Source organism: Lissotriton helveticus, chromosome 1_1 (genome assembly GCF_964261635.1).
Source record: "Lissotriton helveticus chromosome 1_1, aLisHel1.1, whole genome shotgun sequence".
In the NCBI taxonomy this organism is placed as follows: Eukaryota; Metazoa; Chordata; class Amphibia; order Caudata; family Salamandridae; genus Lissotriton; species Lissotriton helveticus.
In genome coordinates, this window is record NC_136057.1 from 770,586,646 (window position 1) to 770,598,761 (window position 12,116).

Sequence of the window (12,116 nt, forward strand, 5' to 3'; positions counted from 1 at the left end):
AGGAGTTTCTTTAATTTCATTTACAGACTCTACAGTTCGCAAAAGACTCGAAGTAGGTCAAATTAATTTTTCTCTCAATTACCTACCAAAGATACTTATTGACTAGATATTAACACTGAAACGCTGTATTTCTTCATATAGACCCAGCTAGAATCCTTTCAACTGGCCATCAGTGCCACATTTTGAACTTTTGCCTCATAACGTGAGGTAAGACAATATAATAATAATAATATCCCTGATCATGAATCATAAACAGAATTCACCATAAAATAAAACATATTAAGAAAAGTCATAAATTCTTATAGGAAGTATGTAACAGTTAAATAGTGATAAACCCATATACTTCAGAGGAAATTCATATGAATTGTTAAACATTGCATGTAATAAGTTTCCTTTATTTGTTTTTCTTCAACAGAACCCCTGACGAAGGGACACATTGGTCCCGAAATGCATTGGGTCAATTTAAATGTTATTGTTATGTGTTATACGAAATGAACATTTTCCTTATAGTATTATGAATTAATGATCAATACTGTTTAACAAATGTTGAAATTTTCCAATGAATTAATGCATTGAAAAACATGAATTAAAATGTTTAAAGATGAATACCGCTCTTTTAGTAGTGCGTGCTAGAGTCCTAGCAGCCTCATAGGGGCTAGGACACTTACATGATTGATTCCCTAATGCAAGCAGGCATTAATCTAGCATCGCACACATATCGTACAAGTAGTTCAAATTAGAAAACTGAGTGCAACTCCCGCACACATTCATTGATTACTACAAAAAGAGGTATATTTAATACTCAAATTTAACAGCACACTAACTGGATTGAATAGTCTGTCTGAAATTTCGAGGCTATAAATTGAACCTGGCGCTTTTGGCCGGCTTTTTGCCCCCCTTTTTTTGTTTTTTTGTTTAATTAATAGTACATGAGAAGCTGGCAATATGAGATAATACACAGGGTCAAGGAAAATTACTGTTTGCGCATAACAGAGCAATATGGGAAATACGAGTCCCACAATCCAACTGAGCCCTTCCACCAGGTATTTGTAACGATGAGAAGATGGCTGCCGTGCGGTTTTAGAAAGTCGGTGGACACTGTAGCAGGAGAAGGAGGTAAAGAGCATTTTTTCCGCTTGTAAGACAAGATTAAGAATAACTGTGACACAACAAGTTTTTTCCTTGGCGGTCACGTACTAATGTGTTGCCATCGTTTGGCAGGTACCGCTCGACACTCGTGAAAAGTCGTTCTTTTGACTAATGCGACGGAGTATTGCCTGCAGGTAGGGAGCATCTATCAGGCTCACGAAGTTAAGCGACTTCAGTTTCATTCCGTTCTCACACGAACGTTTTAATTAAAATACTGCCCTGTGTGTTTTCTTTTTTCCTGCCAGTTCAATACTTAGAGATTGTGATGAAGCGTATTTAAAATCATCGTACATACCTACGCAGTTCGAAATGAAAATAAAAAGGTATGTGTTACTTGCTGATAGACAAGTCTAAAAAAATTCATTCTTGAGGTGGCAACAGTGCTATTTTTTAACTGGCATTCATTTACCGGCAGATCGTGAACTGAAAATAGAACACCAGTCTATTTCCCTCCCCTACCAAAAGGCTGCAAGCAGCATCTAATAAATAAAGGTATGATTTCTAGGAGTATAGCTATGGTGATATCTGGTGCTTTTTGACACTATGTAACTGATAACTGAACAAGAAACCTTGATGTTTCCATTTTGTAGAATATCGATGTCAGGATCGCTACAGTGTATCCCACCCTAATTTCAACAAGAAAGCCTTGTTTGTCTAAAACATAGACATACAGGTACAGAGTTGTACAGTACTTCAATGTAGATCGAGTAAGAGAGGCACAACTTTAAATAAAACTTTATTTGTTTTACATTTTATACAGACAAAGTGATAGAGCCCTGATCAGAGTCTAGGAACTGGTTCCCTAGATTCGAAACGCGTCGGCACATCTACAGGAGAGAACAGCAGCAATCTTTACGTTGTTTAATTGGTCGCTTCCTAGTGATTCAATTCAACTCCCCTTTTTGTGACATTGTCACTTTAAAAATTTCGGATATTGATTAATTCATTGTTTTCTAAATTGTGAATACATAAAGATACATTTTTGTTTGTTTGTATTTAGTATGTATATCTTTTGAATTTTGTCACAGTAAGTATGTATCACGGTGGAATGTAAATATGTCTATGTAAGATAGGTGTATATAACTGTAAATATTATTGATTGTATATGTGTTCTTTTTCAAACTTAAATGAAGAAAAAAAGTATATAAAATATAAAAAGATACATGGCATAAATAAAAATACCAGGACATACTTCAATTGGTTTTTGGTTAGTCCTAAAGAAATCCTTGCAATAAGTGGAGTTGGCATGTTTTGTTTTTGTTCACATTCTAAAAGTGGCATTTTCAAACACACAATTTAAAAATCACCTTTATTAAAAGGTGTATTATCAAAGTCTGAGCCCAGGGAGCCAAAACTCAATTTCTCTATCTTTTCCCAATTGAAGGTTAAACTCACAAAATGTTACAAGGCAGCTCCAATGATCACCTATGGGAAAGACAGCCTTTCTGTAGTGAAAAACAAAATTGGCTGTATTCCACTATCATGACACGTAAAACACACCACTACATCTCCTACCTTTCACATAAACTGCACCCACCTATGGGGTTACCTTGGTACTACCACATGCAGTTTCAGGTCTGAGACACCTTTGAGAGGCTACTTATGTGAGTGGCACAACCAGTGCTGCAGGCCCACTAGTAGCATTTGATTTACAGGTCCTGGGTGCACACAGTGCACTATTCTAGGAACTTACTAGTAAATTAAATATGCCAATCATGAGACACTAACCCAGCAAAAAAGAAGTCCAGCATACCATCAAAACAGGAGATCAGAAAGCAAAAAGACAAGAAACACACCAAAATACACCAGGTCTAACGTAGGTGGTAGGGAAAAAAATATTTTTTAAAAGGACCATTACACGCCATAGATATTGGTGCCGTGTTTCATCCTTGGGTCCTCATCCGTGGTACTTAATGTAACAGGATGGGCTTCAATGCTTCTTATCAGCAGAGCTCTTTGGTTGTGTTTTGTGACGGATTTACTTTAAAATTGCCTGCAGATTACCCAAGTGCTCTATCTCTTTTTATTCCCAAGGGGAACCCTTGGGAAGATTAAAAACACAGTTAGATATTATTGGAGTATAAAAATGGACTCCAACATATATGGGTCTACATGTTTCATCCACTAGAAAATTCTCATACTAAGGGGTCGATTGGCTTTCTTCAGGACCATAACTGTAGATCCCTACCGACTGTTTATCAGTTTTCACACTCTTCGTGCAATAGTTTTCATTGTTAGAAGAAATCATTGAATGACTGAATAAATGAATTCATTTAATAAAAGATATTTGTAGAATGCAACTGCTGCTTCAGGAGAAGCACCTTGGTGCTTGAGAGAGCAGGAAGGATCAGAATGACAGCGCACAACATGGCACTGTCTTCAGCTGAGCTTTGAACAAGCTTTCATTCGAAAAGATCAAAGGAAAGGTGAAAGGGAGTTCTAGAAAGTGGGGGCCAGAATAGAGAAAGTCCTGCTCCCAGATCTGGCTTTCTGAACTTTATAATACATAGTAGGTTAAGATTAGAAGAGCAGAGAGCTCTTATCTTCGAAGAGGGTGCACTTGTCTTGGATGTAGCTGGGACCTTTCAAGTGAAGGGCTCTGTATGTTATTATAAGTGTATTCAAATTGTTCCTAAATTTGTTTAGTAGCCAGTGGAGGTGTTTTAGCCCTTGTCGGATAGAGTGAAATTTGTGGGTATTCGAAATGATTCTGGCTGTGGCATTTTGTACACACTGAAGTCAAGCCAGCATGTTCCGAGGAACACCTAGGGAAAGTACTTTGGCATAATCCAACCTGGAGGTCATTAGTGCATGCACAATCCCCTTAAACGTTTCTAAGGGAAGATATTTAAGGACCTTCCTTAGGAATTTTAACAGACCAAAGCAGATAGCTGCAGTGGTTAACGTGGGGGTTTAAAAGAAAGATCCATATCCATCAAAAGCCCCTGACCATTGTGGCAGGGGTGGGAGCAAGTCCTAAATCAGTAGGCCAAATTGCTTCAAGTCAAGAGAGGAGGAAGAACCAGTCATCAAGATTTTCAATGTATCTAAATTGAGTTGTAGGAAGCTGTTATACATCCATTGAGGGATGGACGTAAGACAGCCCTGAATAGCCCCAATTCCAGTATTAGTGAGCTGCTGGAAGCAAGCATAAACTGAGTATCATCAGCATAAGAGCCAATGTTCATGCTCTAGGTTTGTTCAATTAAAGCTAATGGGGTCAGATAAATATTAAAAAGGGTTAGGCTTACTGATGATCCATAAGGAACACCAAAGCTTATGGCACTAGATTGGGAGGTGAAGGGAGAGAGGAATATCGCCTGTTGTCTATCAGCTAGGTAGGAGCAGAGCCATGTCAGAGAGCGACCCATGATTCCCACTAACTACAGCCTTTGTAGAAGAATCTAATGTGACACAGTGCTGAAAGTAGCGGAAAGATCTAATAAGATGACCACCTCTGTTTGTCCTGAATTGAGGTTGCCTCTGATACATTCTGTGCCTCTGAGCAGGCCTAGTTCAGTGCTGAAACTGGTGAGGAAGCCTTGCTGGGAAGGATGTAGAATTTTGTTCTGTTCCATGTACCTGGTGATCCAGCGACTCATCAGAGATTCTAACATTTTACCGAGATGTGGAAGGAGAGGGCTGACTCTATAATTACTCAGGGTGAGTGGATTGGAGTTGACCTTTTCTAGAAGAGGGATTACCAGTGCCTTTTTCCAATTTAGAAGCATGGTACCACATTCTACAGACAGGTTCAAAAGGGCATTTATTTGAGGATTGATTGCAGGGAGCGCCTCCACGATCATGAAGGGGGGGACCGGTGTCAAGTGGTGAGCAGGATTTCATTTTATGGAAAATGTGCTCTGAGCAGAGATCTCTAATTTGACTAGATGCTTGTAGCACCATTAATCTAGAGACACTAATTAATTTGAAAAGGAGTTATAAATAGGTGTGCGCCTCCAAACCCATTTTTTATTTTTCATAGTTCTGTCGCAGGAAGCAGCACCAACAGTTAAAAATGTCATTTGATTCGATTACCAACATTACAGAAAACAAGGTATATACGACCGATGAAGCAAGTGAAATTTACGCATTGAAACAAGAAGTTAAGACCAGAGACAGACATGGATGGATGGATGGATGGATGGGTTTTTATATAGCGCAATATCACCGCCAGGTCTCAAAGCGCTTTGCATTGGGAACCCGTCCTGGTTTTTCCCTGTGAGATAGCCCCTACTGGGTATCCCCAAGGTGAAAGCCAGGCATCCCGCCGCGGGGGGCCGTAGTGGAGATTAAGCAAGCTATTGCCCAGAGTTGCAGAGTGTGAACCTGTGATTCGAGTAGGCACCGAAGCGAGAATTACCGAGTCCGTGGACATTTTAGGCTCAAGACCCTGCCGCGTCGGGAATTGAACCCTGGTCCCGGGTCTGATCTCAGCGTCCGGGTCTGCCTCCTCTAACCAGTGAGCCACACTTCTCCACTCCACATGGGAGTACCATTACCCAACAACTAAGACAACTGGAATTTATAAAAGGATGACAACTCAATCAGAAACTTCATGCCTCAACATTGGTTCAATACAATAAAGCGAAACGCATACCACGTGGACTGAGGTTAGCTATTAAAACTATGTTATTCCATTTCCACCTTAACTTTACAGTCATGCAGAAATGGTATGCTATACTCAATAAATGTTCTCTCGACCTGATTTTACTTATTATAGAGGAACTGTCAAAGACCACCCGGGACTTAGACGAAGAGATTTATTCTCTTAAGAGTGAATGAGAATTACGCATGGAGACCAATGCTTGGCAATTACAATAGGAAATTCTTAATCAAAAATTTGAAAAGTATGAAAAACAACTCCAAGAGGGTAATCTTCACAAATATAAGAGGGATACTATTGACTATAAACTTAATGAAGTTTATATTTGGGCCGAGATCTATGTGTTGAGGAAATTTTAACATAAAAAAGTAACATCGTCAGATGAAAGTTTAGTGTCGTATAAGAAGGCCACAACCAGCAGAACACCAGCACATGTGATTGCACAGTCTCAAACATCAGGTCCATCGAATTATTCAGGTCAAACTACACAAGTGTTACCAACGGTAACTTTTATGTGACAGGCTCCAGACCAAGGCCTCCGGTAACAATAGATCAGAGCGTTCACACTCCGTCCCAAAAACCAGAAGAGGACAAGGAAAAAAGTGGGAAGTCGCTCCGGAGTGGCAAAACAGGGATCTAGTTCGTAACACTTCCACGACGCAATTGAATCCTCAACAGAAAGCTATTTTGGGGCATGGGATGTCATTTGTCCCAACGGGGACCACCACTTTATTACAAGTTGAAGCAGACATATACAGATTCATAAGGACTCTAAGGTTACAGCATATTTTCACTAATATAGTATCCTCTGAACAAAATACTAAGGAATGTCCTGACAATATATTCAAACCCAGGAGTACCTATATTCTACCGGTGTCCCATAAAATGCTGGATACTTTTGAGGTACTAGTCCAAAAGGATATTAAAGATCTGAAGTACCAAAATAAGAGAAAGGATAACCTTAAAAAACATGAGAGAACAGTGATCAAAACGTTAGCCAATGACCCTACAATTACTATGCAACCAGCAGACAAGGGGAGCGTGATCGGGATTATGAATACACTATATTACCAAGCTAAAGTGAACATTCACATGGAAGACAATAATACATACATGAAACTGATGTATGACCCGACAGTGCAACTACAGGACATATTGGCTAAGCTATTGACGCATGCTCTTGAGCAAGATTGGATCAATGATCAGACTAAATCTTTTCTTACCACCACAAATCCACGCAGACCAAAATTATACATGATCCCAAAAATGCACAAAGATGCTCAGAACTCACCACACCAGTCAATAGTCTCAGGTTGTGGCTCAATTTTTGATCCCAATAGCAAATTTTTGGATCACTATCTACAAAGATTTGTCTAGGTGTGGACTATGTATCTCAAAGATCCCACACATTTTCTGCAGAACTTATCTGCATAAGAAATTGACAACTATGAATCAACTCTATTATGCACCATCAATGTAACTGCGTTATATGCATCCATACCCCATGCAGCAGGTTTGGAAGCCGTGGAATGGGCACTACTTCAAATTGAAGACATTGATATGGAAAAAAAATCATCTTACATCTCCTGAAATTCTGTGTACATAACTGTTACTTCGAATGGCAAGGACAGTTTTTTGTACAACTCACGGGGACCTCCATGGGACTTTCAGGGGCCCGAGTATATGCAAATATCTTTATGTCTCAATATGAGCATGGCAATATCATGTCGAATCCATCTTGGTGGCAAAAAATCCCTTTGTATTGTCGGTACATTGATGATATTTTTCTAATATGGACGGACACCAAGCAAGCATTAATATCAATGATAGAGACACTGAATACCTTGAACCCACGCATACAATTGACTCACAATATACTGGATAAGAACATACACTTTCTTGATGTTCTAGTGAGCAAATCCACAGAAAATGGCAAATTTGATACAGCAATATACAGCAAACCGACAGATGCATTAAACTATACTAGTTTTCATCCCTAAAGTTTAATAAAGAACCTGCCATATTCACAGTTCATATGTATTCGCAGGATTTTCTCTGATCAGAAGGTAAGCACACAAAAACTACAAGAGTATAAACGACGCTACCAAGAACGGGGTTACACGGAGGACATTATTCAGGAGTGTTTTAATCGGTCTCAGCTGAAAGAACGACACAATTTACTGCAAACACAATTCAGACAGGATGAAGAAAAATTAGTATTTATGTCAAGATTTTCAACCGTTTCACAATGAGTAAAAAAATCATCAATTCACGATGGGACCTGTTACAAAATGAGGCAGAGTTCAATAGATTATTTCAGCACAAACTGTTATTTGCCTATACCAGGGGTAAAAATCTACGAGATATGCTATCTTCCCCACAGAAAATTAAGAACCAAGTTGAACAACAAGGCACAAGAAAATGTAACAACTGAATACACTGCAATAATGTAATAGTAGGCAATACTTTAACTCATCCTCTATCAGGCAAGAAAATCAAATTAAAACACACTAGTGATTGCAACTCTAATAATGCAGTGTACTGCATCAAAGGCCCGTGTGGGAAAGCATACTTAGGAAAGACAGAGCAGAAATTGAAAATCAGGATCACGGAACACAAAAGTAAAATTAGAACTAAAAATACAACATCTAGTTTAGCCACACATTGGGAGGAGGTTAAACATACCATATCTCATCTCAGGTTCCAAATTATTGAAAAACTACAGGTGGGTTCAGGAATGGACATCACAAAAATCTTGCTCCAAAGAAAAATGTATTGGATTAAGACTTTAAATACTATGATCCCATCAGGATTAAATGACCGTTTTGACATGAGTTGTTTCTTATAGAATTTTTAATGACAATAGTTGAGATACATTATTCCGCAAGAATGGTGATACACACATATGCACATGGTGGCGGTGTAATATTTGTTGATATCATTCTTTCATATCTGAGTGTTTGGATCTTGGTGGAGTATCATTTTCCACACATGTAGACACAATGAATTCGGTTTTGATTAGCCCATATATATCCCAGCGATTCTTGCTATTATGTAGGACGTGTTTATGTACTGGTTACTTCAGCTACAATCTTTGCGATCATCTTGAGGTCATATTGGACCAGTTTCATTTTTCATGATTTTATTTGTTTGGTTGCTTTAGCCTGCATGATATTATTTTTTTAATTTATATTGGGGACATATTGTCCGACCTACTTTAATATTATATCTATACCTTCAGGAAGTATTTGGCACTTGTTGTGCCGCAAACTTCTTTTTAGACGGACGCTTTTATTCATTACTATACCAACACCTTTTAGGATATCCAGGCACTCGTTGAGCCTCAAATATTTGAATATCTGCTCATGAGCATTTGTAGATATTACTTCTTTCAACATCTCATTGGATCGCTTTACATATTAGGTTTGTGTCCAAAAATATCTTTTTACACAATATGGCCGATATTGTTCATCACCGTTAGTCCTTTTTCATCGGTAGTTTTTTCTTATTGTCCATATGGAGCAAGCCAGTTTCCATTATTTGATACCTATGATGATCATGCCTAGTCCAACGTGGCCACCATAGCGGCTGCCGGCAGTCCTATTTTCACGTCTATGGTTCCTAGTTTATACGCATTCACCTCTCGAGGTGATTCAAACATTATGGCATCAGACGAAGCACCCTCAGGTCGTGGTTTTTGAATTCCATTACCGGTAAGAGAAACTTTGGCTTTTGGCTGAATCACAGGTTTATTACATTACACCCTTAGAACATCATTGTAATGCATGTTGTTGCCTCCCTTAATTTCAGGGCAGTTCGGGTTCATATACTTAGCAGACGAAAGCCTTGTGCTAATCGTGACTTTGTGTGGGGGTAAGTGAAAGCCTCCACGGGTCTATTTCATAAATTTTTGGAGTGTGTGAACTGCCAAAACTGATACATATTATGTTCACTCTGCTGCTCAACACGTCTGCATCTAGAAAAACTAAAAGGGACTGTCGGGACCTTCTATTGGTAGATAGAGGTGAGCGGTTTATTATATTTTACATCAGATTTCACAAGGAATTTACACATCTGTTTCGGTAGAATGACGCATTATTGCGATTTGTCTTTTATTTCCTACATAGGATAGTCCTTACAACAATCTGTTGCTACGTTTTTTCTTCCTTATGCCTAATGAATGAACTTCATTCATTATCTTACACATTGGAGGTCAGCTATTCATTTCCTGTCACTATGGGAGCATATATTTTACTTTTCTCTTTGCTTACTAATAACATATGTGTTGTGCACCTACATTAAAGCACCCAGCGGATGAATTGGGTAATTGTTTAAACATGTTACGGGTAATGACACCTGCCTGATTTGATGTCTGTGTTTAATCGTATTAAAGCACATTGTAATACCATTCTTTTTTTCAGAGGTTGCCCTTGAGGAAGGGACGATATAGTCCCGAAATGTATCGGGCAATTAAAAAATGTTCATAAACGAACGTTGTCAAGCATTATGTTAATTATGAAAAAAGAGTATTTTCTGTTATGATCTGATATTATATGAATTTTCATGAATGATTTGTGTTTACTATATTGATTCAGGTCTGTTGCACTAAGAATATAAAAAATACAGTTCGCATGACTTATTTCCAGACTTAGAGTTGATTATTTGGGTGATTATAATTAGAGTAAATATTTTCAGGGTTTGTATATAACCCAGTGAACAGTGCACAGTGTACACAAGACTTTGGCTTGTATTATCCATACTTTGACTAGACGCTTGATAAGACAGCAAGTGTATCACTGTAGCAGCATTAATCTAGAGACACTAATTTATTTGAAAAGGAGTTATAAATCGGTGTGCGCCTCCGAACCCAATTTTTATAATAGTCAGATAAGGGAATTGGGTTGGAATGACTCGTACCGTAGCACCATCTTCTCTGGAGAAGCAGTGGCAGTGTTCTCATTGGTGGAAAGATCAGCCTAGCTATTGAAGCCAGAACTGATTTTTTCTACTTTAGGGTGGAAGAATAGAGAAAGGTCCTCTTCCAATGACTGGGATGTCTGAACAATTTATTTGTTAGCCATATGGACGTTAATTTCCCTTTCTTATATCAATATATTTCATTTGTATTTTTAAGGTCAAAGGTGAGAATAAATCACATATCAACATACAGGGATTTTATTAATGCTGCTCAAGGATTGATAACACTGGAAGCTTTACACTGGCCACATGCCCAGAGTGAAACTGTGATCTACACACAAAAATGGGGGATTTGTTGTGCTAAGTCTCATGCAAGTCTATTGGAAATATACACACATACTTATTTGGAGAAGTTCTAGTGCCCCATGGGAACTTGGAGGTGGACGGACCCTGTAGTACACTTTGTAAGGTAAACAAACAGCTTATAAGTAAAATGCCACAACTTTGTGGTTTCATAGTTAATAACCCTCTTCTCATTTGGTTTTGCAAAATAAGGCTCAAAGCCTCCCGCTATGTCCAACTTACGTAATTATTGATTTGGGCCCTCCAAGGACCTAGCTGTGTCCTCTAACCCCTGTATATTGCAGACCAGAAGTGTTTGGTTGTTTTTAATGGGTAAAAGAAATAGTTTTTCCCCACCACCAGGTGTTAAATAGCATTAGGGGGACACATATTTGAAAAATCACAAGTTGTCTCTTTTTTGGTTAGATATTGACACTTGTCCCGCCAATCTTGCTGTCAGGGCTCTACATTTGGCTTATCATGGAGTGCCCAAGAATGCCTAGCGGCAACCTGTGTCCTGACAATAAGGCAATATCTCACCACGATAAAGAGATTCTTATCCCTCCAACTAAAGAGGTCTCCTCAAAGGTACTCATTGATCCGTGCACATGACATTAACAAATGAATGGTTTTTCTGGCCCCAGCAGACAGTTTCTTGAGGGCTAAAAGACTGGAGTCTGGGTTTGAGGGGCCCTGGGAGCCATCTCTCTCTCTTCATCACATGGGGGTTGCTGTCTCTCAGCACTGAACTGGGTACTCTGTATTAAAATCATGTTTGTGTCATGTGGGATGGGTGAAAATGTGATTTCTTACAGCTTAGGCATGCCTTGTTGTGTGCCAGAAGCATTCCCATGTATTGGCACCTCGTGATGACCTTTGACTACCATCGTTTTAAAGGACATTAGGTGTTTTCTTGAACGTACAACCTCATTTTTTCTACATGTGCCTTTTTTCCTTGAAGATTTCTTTCATGTCTCCTTGTAGCTACAGAGGAGGAGTGAACCTTTTTACAGCCTTGCCAGGAACAGAATGTGTGTGATGTACATTTGGAAGCATGAGAGAGAAAGGTGTGGAATGTACTTCTCGGTTTTGGAGTGCAATC

General features: G+C 38.9%; 1 protein-coding gene across 1 annotated transcript in view; it reads right to left on the reverse strand.

Moving 5' to 3' along the window:
• The window catches only part of CFTR (CF transmembrane conductance regulator), a 1,176,514-nt gene that overhangs the window by 154,903 nt on the left and 1,009,495 nt on the right, over positions 1-12,116 (reverse strand). The gene's annotated exons all lie outside the window — the stretch shown is intronic.